Genomic DNA, 12,881 nt, shown 5'->3' with positions numbered 1-12,881 from the left:
GATATTTGAAACTTCATAGAGTGAGAGATCAAGGCATTATTGCATATGGCACCTTGCTCCTTACTCTGAGATGAGGGAGGGAAGTGGTCAGACTCTCTCTGGAGGAGATCACAGTTGAGGATGGCATGTCCACTGCCAACCTGCTACCTTCACAGACATTTCATTCCCTTTCCCTGGGAGATAGAATCAATATCAGTAAATACAAGCCTCTGGACTTTCAGCTACCCATCTTTAGGTTTATAGATTTCGGCTTTCAAACTTTACAGGAATCACACACTGGGTTAGATGAGAATATATCGCACTCGGAGTCTTCAAATTTTAATCCTCTGATGGAAATTTGGTTTTTAGAGAAGTATTACAAACCAAAGTAATTTGGACTCAGATTCAGCTATGCCCATGCAATATCCAGGCTTTATAAGAATATGATGAATTTATTTAGGGTAAAGAGTCAGAGGACAGACATACCTAGACATCATAACATTGTCGTTGTGACTAGCATGCTCTCCAAATGTTCTGTCCCATGCCTGTGTACCTTCATAAATGCTGTTCCCACTGGCGGAGAGCAGCCCAATTCCTTTCCCTTCCCATCCTCCATCTGCCTGGAAAACTAGCCCAGACATCACATCCTCCTGAATGAAGCCTCCAGATGTTCTCACCAGAGCCCTGTGGCAGTCACTCTCTCCTCCAGGCTCCCACAACAAGGCATTCATTCATTCATTCATTCATCCAGCAAATGATCACTGAGGGCCAACCACATGCCAGGCACCATGAAACGACAGGCAAAAATTCCTCCCATCTGGAGGTTGGTTACAGTCCAACTAGGGACAATACACAATGCACATAACACATAAATGAAATGTGGGTTTTTGGACAATGATAAATGTCATGGGGGAAAGAGAGCAGAGAATGGATCCAGAGCAGGGGAGCCTTCCAATTTAAAATTAGGGGTCAGGGTAGACCTCACTGAGTAGGTGACATTGAGAGGAATGCTGGGGTGGGGGGAGTTACTCCCATGGGGAAGGAGCATGCCAGGCCAAGGAGCGTACAGTGACAAGGCTTATGGCAGGAGACCCATCTGGCTGGGGCAGGGCGAGTGAGCAGACAGAAGGGTTCCTGTGGCCAAGTGCAGCCTGTACACCTGTTCTAAGAACCCTGGGTTTTTGAAGCGAGTGAAGCGGGGGAGACAGTAGAGGATTTTGAGCAGAGGCTATCATATTCAGAATCTTTCGGAAGTAAAGCCAGTAGGACTTCCTGATGAATAGATTATGAAATATAAGAGAACAAGACGAGTCAAAAATGACTTCGAGGTACATTCCACAGAAACACATCATACGTATCATAAATATTTGCTTATACCTCTTTCTCTCTTACTGGATTGTGAGCTCAGCAAGGGCAGAAGCTGTGCCCACGTGTCTTTGGATTCCTAGAGTCTAGCCTAGGACAGAATACACAGGCAAGAGATGCGTGTTGAATCTGATGCACTGAATGCATTTCTCTCTGCCGTGAGTCATACTGATGAAGAGGAAGCTGAGTCGCACCCAACAGAATGACGTCACGTGGGAAAACAAGTAGGAGGGAGGGAGGGCTCCCCGCCCATCCCCACCAGCTTCCCCTCCCAGGATAGGAATTCACAACCCCTGTTCTTCCAACAGCTGGGAGTGGGCAGTGCTGGATTTAATAACCTCATTATTCAAGGATGTGCTGGCAGACAGAACTAACTTTTTATTTGCTGATACCTAGGGGAGAAATCTGTCTTTTTCAGGTGTCACAGTTGGAATAATTTTGAGCCAAAGGGTTTCTCCAATACCTACTTTCAACCTAGCAGGCTGGCACAATTTAGGGCCTCGTGAAAACCCAAGGATGGCATTAGTGCTGGCTGGGGGCATTGCCAAGAAGCCCACCTGATGGCCAGGAGGGGCCTTTCTCTGGCAGCCCACCTCTCCTAAAACCAGAGGTGTCGGGATAAATCATCCCTCTTTCCTCTGCTCCTGCTTCTGTCACTTCTGCTGATGATCACATCACTGCCCATGAGGGCACAGCAAAAAAAGCAATTGGGAACAGCATCCGTGAGAGTTTCTACTGTAACAGGCAGGCCCCTGGCAGCAAACAGATCTCCTGTTTGCCCAAGCTATTTTCTCTTTGGAAAGTCCCTGAGGGCAGCTAAAAGTACACATAGGCAGGATAGAAGAGAGGTTCCTGTAAAACCCCCTCCCCATGGTCGCTCATCTGCTTCTGTAAACTCAGCTTTGCAACCCTTCCTGGTCTGGCCATCGCTGCACTACCAATCACCTCCCTCGAACATCGCCAGTTGCCATATCAGGAAAACCCTGTCCCAAACGAGCCAGGCTGGCTATAGGACACTTGTGTCAGCCCCTGTTCTGCATTCAGCCTTTCGGAGGTGCCTCGGCTGAGCCCCGTGTACACAGACCAATAAAAGCCTATTCCTGAAACTTCAGAATCTCAGACCAGGTTCTTCTGGGATTTGTGTAAGGTTCCCGGAGGCTTGCAGCCTCGTTCCTGGTTGCCTACTACACTATAAAGTGTAATCTTTAGAGATGAGCATTAGAGCAGCCAAAGCCTGGGGTAAACACGGCCGGGGCTACAAGATTACAGAAAAGGCTGCTCTTTTCCTACCACCCCCCGTGCCTGTCTGCAGCCAGGGCCACCAAGAAAAGAGAGAGAAGAAATAAATTTTAATTTTAATTTCAGCATCTAGGTAACTTCCATGTAATTTTAGAAAATAAACTATTTTATGATTTTATGTGGGTCCTCTTCTGAATTCCACGTGTAAGGTGGCACAGGAAACCTTTTGGCACTTGGGGTCTCGAACCCAGCCCCATCAGCAGTGCTGGAGGTGTTTCTCAAAGCCGCGTGCTAGGTGCGAGAAACAAATCCCTTTGATTCTCAAAGGCAGACTCTTCAACATGGCAAGTTCTACAAAGTTGCCAAAGACCATGGAGTGTAATGGAGCTTGCCAGTCCAGCACAGGCAAGCTGGTGTGGTCACTAAAAAGCATGGCTGTTGGGCCCCGGGAGCACCCCCTTATACCTGTGGCCCTCAACTGCGCTGAGCTGTGCAGCCGGCGCTCACCTCTCCCTGCGCACACAGCCTCTACACACTGGACCACAGCAACCACTGGCACTGGTAAAAGGGTATCCCTGCCCTCTTCTGAATGACCACTGAGTGTTATTTGTATCCTCCCCATGCTCCTTGACACTTGCCATATTGTATCAGGCTTATTTATGCTCTTTGGATCAGGGATGGAAAACATGAAGCACTCATACCATCTTCCTTTCCGCCTCTCAGCCATGGCATTAGATTTAAACACAGTGTTTCCCCCATGGACCCCAGACTAGGTCTCAACATTTCTCGGCACTGCAATGGCCATGACCAAGTGGCCATCCAAAAAGCAGTGGCATAAACCTGCCTTTTATCCTTATTCTGGATGATTGCTTTTTGAAGGATGGAGCCAGAGGTTTCACATCTTTGCATCCATGTAGCACCTAATCTTGAACACAGTAAGACAATATAGACTCATTTCCCATTCAAGAAACTTTAAATATGCATTCAGCAAACTTTCCCTCTGTATACACTGGGTATACAGAGTCAAATCAGACATGGTCTACAACCTCCAGGAGCTTAGAGTCATTCAACAGACACTTAGTAATCCAACTTTGACTAGGAGCATATATCATAATGTTGATTCCAAGGAAATTATGTGTGGGTCACTCCAAAAAGCCAAAGAGATGGCCCCAGAACCTAAGTGCAAGGTACTATTTTGAACAGATTGCAATTAAAATGTCACTGGCTTCTTGAAAAATTGCCTTCCAGAAGCAATGCTGCCTGTCTCTTGGACATTCTGTCACTCTGTGATAAAATGGCCTCGAGATATCATACATTATTAGTTAGCCATTCCTCCCTCATTTATTTTCCTCATTATCATCGTAAAGAAGCTGGACAGAGAAGTGTTCTGAAATGGAGAGAATGACTTCTTCTGAATCCTTTATACCAGTTGTAAAGAACTATCCCATCTGACAGTCCAATTTGTTTGCATTTCTCCTTTTAACAACCCAGCGAAGATGTAGGTTGTATTTATGAAGACGACTTAAAACTTTTATAAGCCTCATTAACAGCAGTGCTGAGCAGTGCATTTGGGTTGGTGCCTTTTCATCCCATCAGGGTAGAAGCTGCAGCTTTCCTGACACCTGATCACACTGGCTCATAAAGCTCATTAATCAGTCTTTGTAGCTTCAGGAATGCCAGGGAAGGCTCTGTTGACCTTTGGAGCAGACTGCACAGTCATTGTCATATTCTTTTGTGTCACATTCCTGACAAAGTTAGGTTGTGGTTAGGGTCTTCATTAAAGCTTTACTACTAGTATGCTAATGTTTTTATTGCCCATTCTCCACTCACACTTTTTTAGTAGAGCAAGGACTACTTGGGACAAATAGCTTCTATTTTGGGTCCTTCTGGATAAGGTTAGGTGTGTATTTCCCCTTAACATTGACGCCAAGATCAAGTGAGTTCACGTACATGAAAGGGCCCCTCACGGCAACGAGTTCCAAGGAATGGTGAGTTGCTAGTGGTTCACTCATCCAGAGGCCCTGTGATGTTCCAGAATGTTCCAAAATGTTCCAGCATCATCGGGTCAGATTCCCAGTCTCCACAGCAGCTGCCCAGAGACGCCCGGAGTGCCTGGTCTCTTTCTCTGAATGATACCTTCTGGGATTTCCATCCTCTGCGCTCTGCAGGTATGTGGCTTGGTCAGTTGGGGAGGATAAATTGAAAAATTAAATGTTTGTATTTCTGTGACCTTGGCAAAGTTACTTAATCTAAGTTTTGGTGTCTTCATCTATAGAATGAGGATAACAACATTACAACTCAAGCATAATGACCTCAGCAGCGTACTCTGGTGGAATCAGAACTCAATAATCACTAGCTACATTAAATACTGTTCTTAATCAACCTGGACCCTTTTAAAAGGCAAAGGAAATATGCTCAGTCCATTCATCAACAAAGCCTTTTTTGTCAGTTTGGAATAATTGTAAGATCTTTTGCCTGGACTGGAGTGGCTCGGGACAAAGCAGCCCATAAGGCTGTTCCTTCAGGCAGGGGGAGGGCCAGCTGAGACAACCCCTTTTAAGACCACTTTGTGGAATTTACAGCTATTTTTGCAAAAAAGAATCCCTCTAGTATACTTTTTCTGTACACTCATACTGACCCTGCACAGGTAGCAACAGAGAGCTTCTGATTCTACTTTTTCCAAAGTGGAAAAAAAAGGGGTTAAGGGTTTTACCAAAGTTACCTAGGCAATCAGTGACCCTGCCAGATTTTCCCGACCCCAACCCAGTGGTCTCTCCTCCACCCAGATGCTGCTCACCTGGAGGCTTCCGACCAGTGTCGGAGAAGCCTCAAGAGAGGAGAATTTCTGGAGTTCGAGTAACACAATCGCAAAGTCAGATCCTTCCAACAGGTGTCGGCTTAGGTAGCAATGGCCAACTCGCTGCGTGCCAAGCCCTGCCCTGTGAGCGTTATCTCGGTAGGTTTTCTCAGCAATCCACAGAGCGGGTACCAGCATGATCTTCATTTGACCTATGAAGGCAACGGGCCCTAGTCGGGTCAAGTAGGTTTAACAGGCAAGTTTCCTTATCTTATAAAAAGTATTCCAGAAAACAAAAACAACGAAAATCTTGGAAAATCATTTTATGAGAACTTGAAGTCAAAACAAGCAAGAAAATATCATATTCTGATCTCATTTATGAACACAGATGCAATAAAAAATCCTAACTAAAATATAAGGAAATTGAGTTCGGCTCTATTATATGAACATACATACATAGGTATATCAAAATATCAGGGCCAGATGGTGGCTCAGTGGCAGAATTCTTGCCTGCCATGCCAGAGACCTGGGTTCGGTTCCCGGAGCCTGCCCATGCCAAATAATAATAATAATAAAATAAAAAAATCAGGGCCAACTAGGATTTTATCCTAAAAATTCAAGGATGGCTCAGAATTTCTGTAAATATGATCTACCACATTATATTACATAAGTATAATCTGCTACATTAACAGATTAAAGGAGAAAATAATAGAATTAGCTCCCTGAATAAAGAAAAATCATTCAATAAAATTCAACACTCATTCATAGAATAAGCTTAAACCAGGAGTAGAAGGAAAAGGAAACCTAAAGATACAAAGAAGATATTTGCAACACATATATCCAACAAAGGATTAATATTCAAAACATGGAAAAGATGGCAAATCAAAAAGGAAAAGACAAAGAACCTAATGTAAAAAAGGCAATAAAGATGAACAGACAATTCACAGAAGAGAAAATCCACTCAGCCTCCCTTGTAATCAAGAAAATGCAAATTAAAATGCTAATGAGATTCTATTGTACATCCATTGCATTGCTAAAAGTTTAAAATGAAAATATCAGGTTGGTGAGTGCTCAGGAAGAAGTGAACTCAGCAGACTGCTCAAATCTTGTACACTCATGGGGGGCCTGTTGGCATGACCCACCATCAGGGGACACCTGGAATCTGAGCTTTTGAGAGGTTCCTTTTGCTACTACCTGTTAAGGGTGTTTTACATTCTTGGGCCCTTGAACCATGCTGTTCCAGCTTGAGTAGATAGTTTGTATAAGCATTGTGATTTATGGTGAACACCTACTTTCCTTCTGGGAACTGGAGTTTCAGTTACTATAGCTATTCACAGAGGTAATGTGTGCCTGCACAAACAGCCTCCATGAAAAACTCTCTTAGGCTTAAATAAGCTTCCCTGGGCAGAAAACGCTACCCCTACCTGTTGCTGCAGTTAGCTGAGGAGGAATAATGTATCCTGTGCTACTTCTTTGGGAGAGAACTTCTGGAAGCTCATGTCTGGTCTTCCGTAGGCTCCATCCAATGTGGTTTTTTTTTTTCCCTTCATTGATCCTGCTTTGGGTCCTTTCACTGTAATAAATTATAACCATGAGTACAATTGTTTGAGTCCTTGCAAATCACCAAACTTAGGAGTGATCTTGGGGAGGACAGAAGTTGCAAAAATGTAGAGTAATGCTACTTATGCACACTGCTGGGAACCACGGGACAAGATCCGGGAGCACTGAAGGTGCACATATGCTAAGGCCCAGCCATTCCATTGTTATACTGCTAATCTAGAAAAATCTCTCCTACAAGCTCAGGTACAAAAGCGTTCACTGCAACATTGCTTGTAATATTAAAAATCTGGAAAATGTTCAAAGTCCATGCTAGGAGAATGGAAAAATGAATGATCACACATTTGTATAATGGACAACTGCATGGCATTTCAAATGAATGAAGAGAGCTACACCAACATGGATAAATCTCAATGTAAAAGAAGGAAGTTGTAAAACCATGTAAAGAGTAGGATGCCATTTAAGCAAAACTTAAAACCATGTAAGATTAATTAAAACATAAAAATGGTACACAGCAACTTTGTGATAGGAGTACTGTGGAGAAAAGGAAAGGAATAGGATAGCGTGTGGGAAGGGACAAGAAGCTCTAAGAAGTCTGTATCATTTTATTGCTTATAAAAAAAGATCTAGGATGGTGCAACAGTGGTTCAGTGGCAGAATTTTTGCCTGCCATGTCAGAGACCCGGGTTTGATTCCTGGAGCCTGCCCATGTGCAAAAAAAAAAAAAAAAAAAAAAAAAAAAATCTATAGCAAATATGGCAAAATGTTAAGATTTGTCAAAGTTGGATGTCAGGTTGCTTAGGTTATTCTGTATATTTGAAATATTTCATAATTAAAAAACATAAAAAATAAAGGTCAAATAATTTGCTTAGGACCAAAAGTTAAGTCAAACTGAGAGTTGAGTTCCCAAGGCTGGTCACAAATTTCATTATACCCCCTCTCATTTCAGTGGTCTGTTAAATAAAACCCAGGCTAATTAACTTAATCCCATTTAAAGTATGCTCACCCAGAACTCTGAATTAAATTTAAACAACATGCTCATCTTATTTTAAAACTTTAATTGCTATTTACAGTATTTAATTACATTCCAAGTTCTTACAAGCTCTTAATATGATGGACTCCACATTGATGACCAAGATCTTATAGACTTCAGGAGGCAATACAAACTCTAGAGAAGGAAGGAATTGTAAATTTCTTGAGCTGTAGGGTATTTTGGTCATTTAAAATATTGAAAGAAATAAAACTAAAATCAATATGAAGGTCTTAAGACATACAGCTTGATCAGCCGAATATAAATTAGGAGCAGTTCTTAATTACACAATTTTTATGCACTGATGGGTTCATTTCATCTTTTAAGAAACATAGATGGTTTCCAGTTTGTCACTGAAACATCATGGGACTGAAACCAATATCTTTTGTATTTAAAGATGAGAAGCCAGAGAAGAAGGATAAAAATCAAAGATTTAAGTTCTCAAAGAGAAATAAGCAGAGAACACAAGTCGTCTAAACTAATGCTGTCTTACAATTTTAACTAAAAAGTGTTCTTTTTTTACAGTTTCAATTAATATTTTAAAGTTTTCCTTAATTGAAATTTGCCAGAAATAAGGAATTGCTTTTATGTTTCTGTCAATATACTTTCAATTCAATTTTATAAATGTTTCATAAGGAATTACTAATAGGAGAGGAATTGTTCAAACTTCTATAGAGATAAGAAATGCCTTTGGCATAATAACGGTAATAAAAATCCCAAACTATTGTTGCTACCTTACTGAGTACATTCTGTGAGCCAGCCTTTCTGCTATGAGTTTTACATGATTAGTAGGAAAATGAAATGTGTGTGTGTGTGTGTGTGTGTGTGTGAGTGTGTGTAGGCAAAGGCTGAAGAATGTGAAGCCAAAGAGCAAAAATGGAGAGCAGTGCTCAGAAAACAGAATTTTAAGGTTTGAGATATTGAAGGTAGAGATGTTCTGAGAAAGAGTAAGATTGCTAGAGTGTCTTAGTTTCCTAACACTGCTGTAACAAATTGCCCCAAACTAGTGGCTTAAACAACACAAATGTATGATCTTACACTTCTGTAGATCAGAAGACCAATATGGGTCTTACAGGGTTAACACGGAGGTGGTGGAGTACAGGGTTCTAGGTTTTTCCAGAGGCCGTGTGTCTCCATTTTCAAAGTCTGCCACAGTGGGTTGACTCTTCTTCACATCTCACCACTCTGACTCCCTTTTCTGCCTCTCTCTTCCACTTTAAAGGACGCTTCTGATTAATTGGGCCCACATGGAGAAATCAGGCCACTCTCCCCCTTTTTTTTTTTAACACAGACAGCACCAGGAATCGAACCCAGGTCTCCGGCATGTCAGGCGAGAACTCTGCCAGCTGAGCCACCGTGGCCCACCCTCTCCCTATTTTAAGACAGCCAATTAGCAACTTTGATTCCATCTACTAACCTTAATTCCCAGGTTCCAGGGATTAGGATATGGTCATATTTGGGGACCATCATTCTGCTCCGTGTAGAGGTTGCTAGCAAATTCCAAAAGGGTACTTCACTGGAAAGATACTGTGATGTCACAGTGATTTAAGGGCAGCCCAGACTCAGAACAGAACCAGTCCAGGAATCCCTCTTTCCAGTCTTTCTTCTTTGTTTTTCTATATATCATCAGGTCCTATCTTCCACTGAAGATGGCTTCCTTCATCCTCGGTCCAACTTTAAGAACATAGTTGTCAGCCTGTCTTCAAATTTCATCTCGCATTCAAGTCACCAAGAAAAGGAGCTCCCCACCAACACCACCGCTGCTGCCTCCTTCTCTCTGTCTCCCTCCTCCCTCCACCCCAACTCTCTCTTGCTCTCACTCTTTTTTGGTTTCAGGATCCCATGGAAGACACTGTTTGCCCATTATGAATCAAAGTCCTATACTACTTTAGCTGGAGTGGCTCCCGCAGCAACCATGGAAACAGGTTAGGCACAGGAAAGAGGAGCAGCTCCCGGGAAGGCTGGAGAGATGGTGCACAGCAAACCATCAGTGCTTCTACAGTGACTGAGTGGAGAAAAGAGCACACAGAGCAGAGAAAGAGATAGGAATACACCCAGATGGCAGCACGACGGGCTGAGTGCGATCATCATAGTCTGCACAAATGCAGCAGGACCCAGTGACCCTTTCCAGCATCAGAACTCAGTGGGGCTAAAACGCAGGGTGGGGCGGAGGGAGTAGGTGAAGAAGAACTCAATAGAAAGGGTTGGAAATAAGTAGGCTATGAAAAGCCTTCAATAACCATCTAAGGTGTTTCTCTTACAATAGTTGATTAGCAAGTGATCTAATTTATGCTTTTGAAAGATCACCCCCTGTGGTGAAGACAGGGGGTGACAGTCGCTAGTCAGGGCAAGACTGCATTCAGAAGCACAAGTCAGGAAGCTGTAGAAGAGTCCCGAGGAAGTTGGAAAGTGGGTCAAAGCGCCGGGATGGAGATGGGAAAGAATTGGCAGCACATTCAGAATGGGATTTCAGAAGACTGAGGTGGGCAGGAGAAGGGGAAACTAAACCTAAGTCCCAGGTGGTGCCGCGGCATGACTCTGGAAGCTGGCCCTGGAGCAGTGACATCTCACTAATTAAGAAGGAATTAAATCTAAACTGACTTAGGGTGAATTTTAGCCCTTTCCAGTGATGTGTTTAGGTTCTGGCTTGAGAGGTGAAGGTAGTGGGAGGGGCCAGGAATAATTACTCATCTGTAGAGTTACGGATTTCCATGGTGTAAATACCCTCACCATGACAACCTCAAGCTACCAACGTGAAGTCACTGAAAGCAGAGCTGGGAAGCCGGCCAGTAGGCACTGGCTCGAGCCTGCCACTGGCTTTTCATTCTTTGTCATGATGTACCTATAAAGCTACTGTAGCCCACTCAGAGAAGAAGTGGACCTTCTGCAGCTAGACTTTGAGGGGATCTGTGAACTCTCCTGCCCAGCCTCTCCAATAACTGAGCATCCAACCACAACACAAAGAGGAAAGAACACAGGCAGATTTGCAAATGCCTGGCCAAACATTGATAAGAGCAGCTAGTCAATGAGTGGATAGTGAATACATCTGGGTAAAACGAGAAGCAGGATGGTACAATGATTAATGATGGTGGAATCTGAAGTCAGACTGCCTGGGATTGAATTCAGTTCCTCCACTTACTAGTTGTGCTGGTTTGAAAGGATGTATGCCCTGTAGAAAAGACATGTTTTAATCAAAATCCCATTTCATAAAGGTAGAATAATTCCTATTCAATACTGTATGTTTGAAACTGTAATCAGATCATCTCCCTGGAGATGTGAATTAATCAAGAATGGTTGTTAAACTGGATTAGGTGATGACATGTCTCCACCCATTTGGGTGGGTCTTGATTGGTTTACTGGAGTCCTATAAAAGAGGAAACATTTTGGAGAAAGAGATTGAGAGAGAGCAGAGCAGAATGACGTAGCCACCAGAAGCAGAGTCCACCAGCCCGCGACCTTTGGAGATGAAGAAGGAAAATGCCTCCCGGGGAGCTTCATGAAACAGGGAACCAGGAGAGAAAGCTAGCAGATGATGCCATGTTCGCCATGTGCCCTTCCAGCTGAGAGAGAAGCCCTGAACTTCATTGGCCTTCTTGAACCAAGGTCTCTTTCCCTGGATGCCTTAGATTGGACACTTCTATAGATTTGTTTTAATTGGGACATTTTCTCGGCCTTAGAACTGTAAACTGGCAACTTATTAAATTCCCCTTTTTAAAAGCCATTCTGTTTCTGGTATATCACATTCCAACAGCTAGCAAACTAGAACACTAGTTCTGTGACTTTGGCCCAGTTATTTAACCTCTCTGTGCCGCTGATCAGCTGGAAAATGGCAGTAGGAGCCATAGCACCTTCTTAAGTCATCAAGTGGATGGATGAGGTAAGGAAAGAAAGTGCTTGGCACTTAAAAATGTACCTGATGATGATGATACTCCATCTGACTCATTTAAATATTATATGCTGCCAGTGAAGTTATGACCAGTGAGGGGGGAAATGGGTTTTGTTTCTTTATTGACTTGGATAAGGAGTTGAGTTGGGACATGGTTCTAAGGCCGGTGAAGCCTGGGAGCCTGGGAACATGCCTCCTCCACTCCTATTTCCATGGATGCATAGAGCCTGGCCCACCAAAGTAGCTCAATAAATATTTTTTACTACCTAGCTAAGTGTACTAGATGCTATGAAGTCTATGAGAATTAACCAGATTTTCAGCTGGCCTTCAAGGATCTCATACTAGCACATTTTTCCAAGATGTTAATGACTTCCGTGCTTCAGCATGGAAGTTTCCTAAGAATTAGCCAGGAAATAATCAATAGCAAAAGGCACTCTTGCTCCACAAGGCAAAAACAAACTCCTCTCCAAAAACTGAAATGGCAGCTTAAGTGTTTCTTCTACTTTCATAAAAAATGATGAAATGTCAGCCTTATAAATATTTATGATCCTAAGCAGACAGTTCATATTTGAACATCAATTGTTTAAAGACCATTTGAGTGCTTTTTGACAGGAATCTTATATAAGCTTATATTCTACACATCCCCCGAACACAATACTTAGGAAAACACGCGTTCAGAATGTTTTCCAGGATAAGGTCAGAACGATAACTAAATGTGACTATACAGGCCCATCCAGAATTGCATTTATTTTGACGGAGGCATTTGAAAAGGTTAGAAGCAAATAAATTTCAATGGCAAGGAGACCACTGTGACTTCTCCTTCATAATTAAATATTATTTGGGTGATAGCCTTTCTGCTTCACAGATGAGTTTCCCGTAGAACACAACAAGGAAATGAGAGAAAGGGCAGAGAGGTCATCACAACTGTAAAAGTTCTTAAATGTTCCAGCAAGGGAAAGGGGAGTGGACTGTAGGTGTCTGCTTTGGTTAAGTTTATGATCTTCTACTACAAACTACTTGACACTTTA

The 12,881-nt window shown here is 42.8% G+C and overlaps 1 long non-coding RNA gene across 3 annotated transcripts in view; it reads right to left on the bottom strand.

Moving 5' to 3' along the window:
• Positions 1-4,375: 4,375 nt before the first annotated feature.
• The window catches only part of LOC143654372 (uncharacterized), a 24,855-nt gene continuing 16,349 nt past the window's right edge, over positions 4,376-12,881 (bottom strand). For 2 of the 3 annotated variants that reach the window (XR_013161784.1, XR_013161785.1), the window contains 3 exons: positions 6,805-6,953; positions 5,381-5,592; positions 4,376-4,759 (listed from right to left, as the gene is read on the bottom strand). This is a non-coding gene — a long non-coding RNA (uncharacterized LOC143654372). Of the gene's footprint in view, positions 4,760-5,380; positions 5,593-6,804; positions 6,954-9,384; positions 9,715-12,881 lie in introns of those variants that run through there. The other variant, XR_013161786.1, reaches the window with a different exon arrangement.

This window comes from Tamandua tetradactyla, chromosome 13 (assembly GCF_023851605.1).
Source record: "Tamandua tetradactyla isolate mTamTet1 chromosome 13, mTamTet1.pri, whole genome shotgun sequence".
Taxonomy (NCBI): Eukaryota; Metazoa; Chordata; class Mammalia; order Pilosa; family Myrmecophagidae; genus Tamandua; species Tamandua tetradactyla.
Note: the sequence above shows the minus strand (reverse complement) of the source record. Positions and strands in the feature narration are given on the sequence as shown.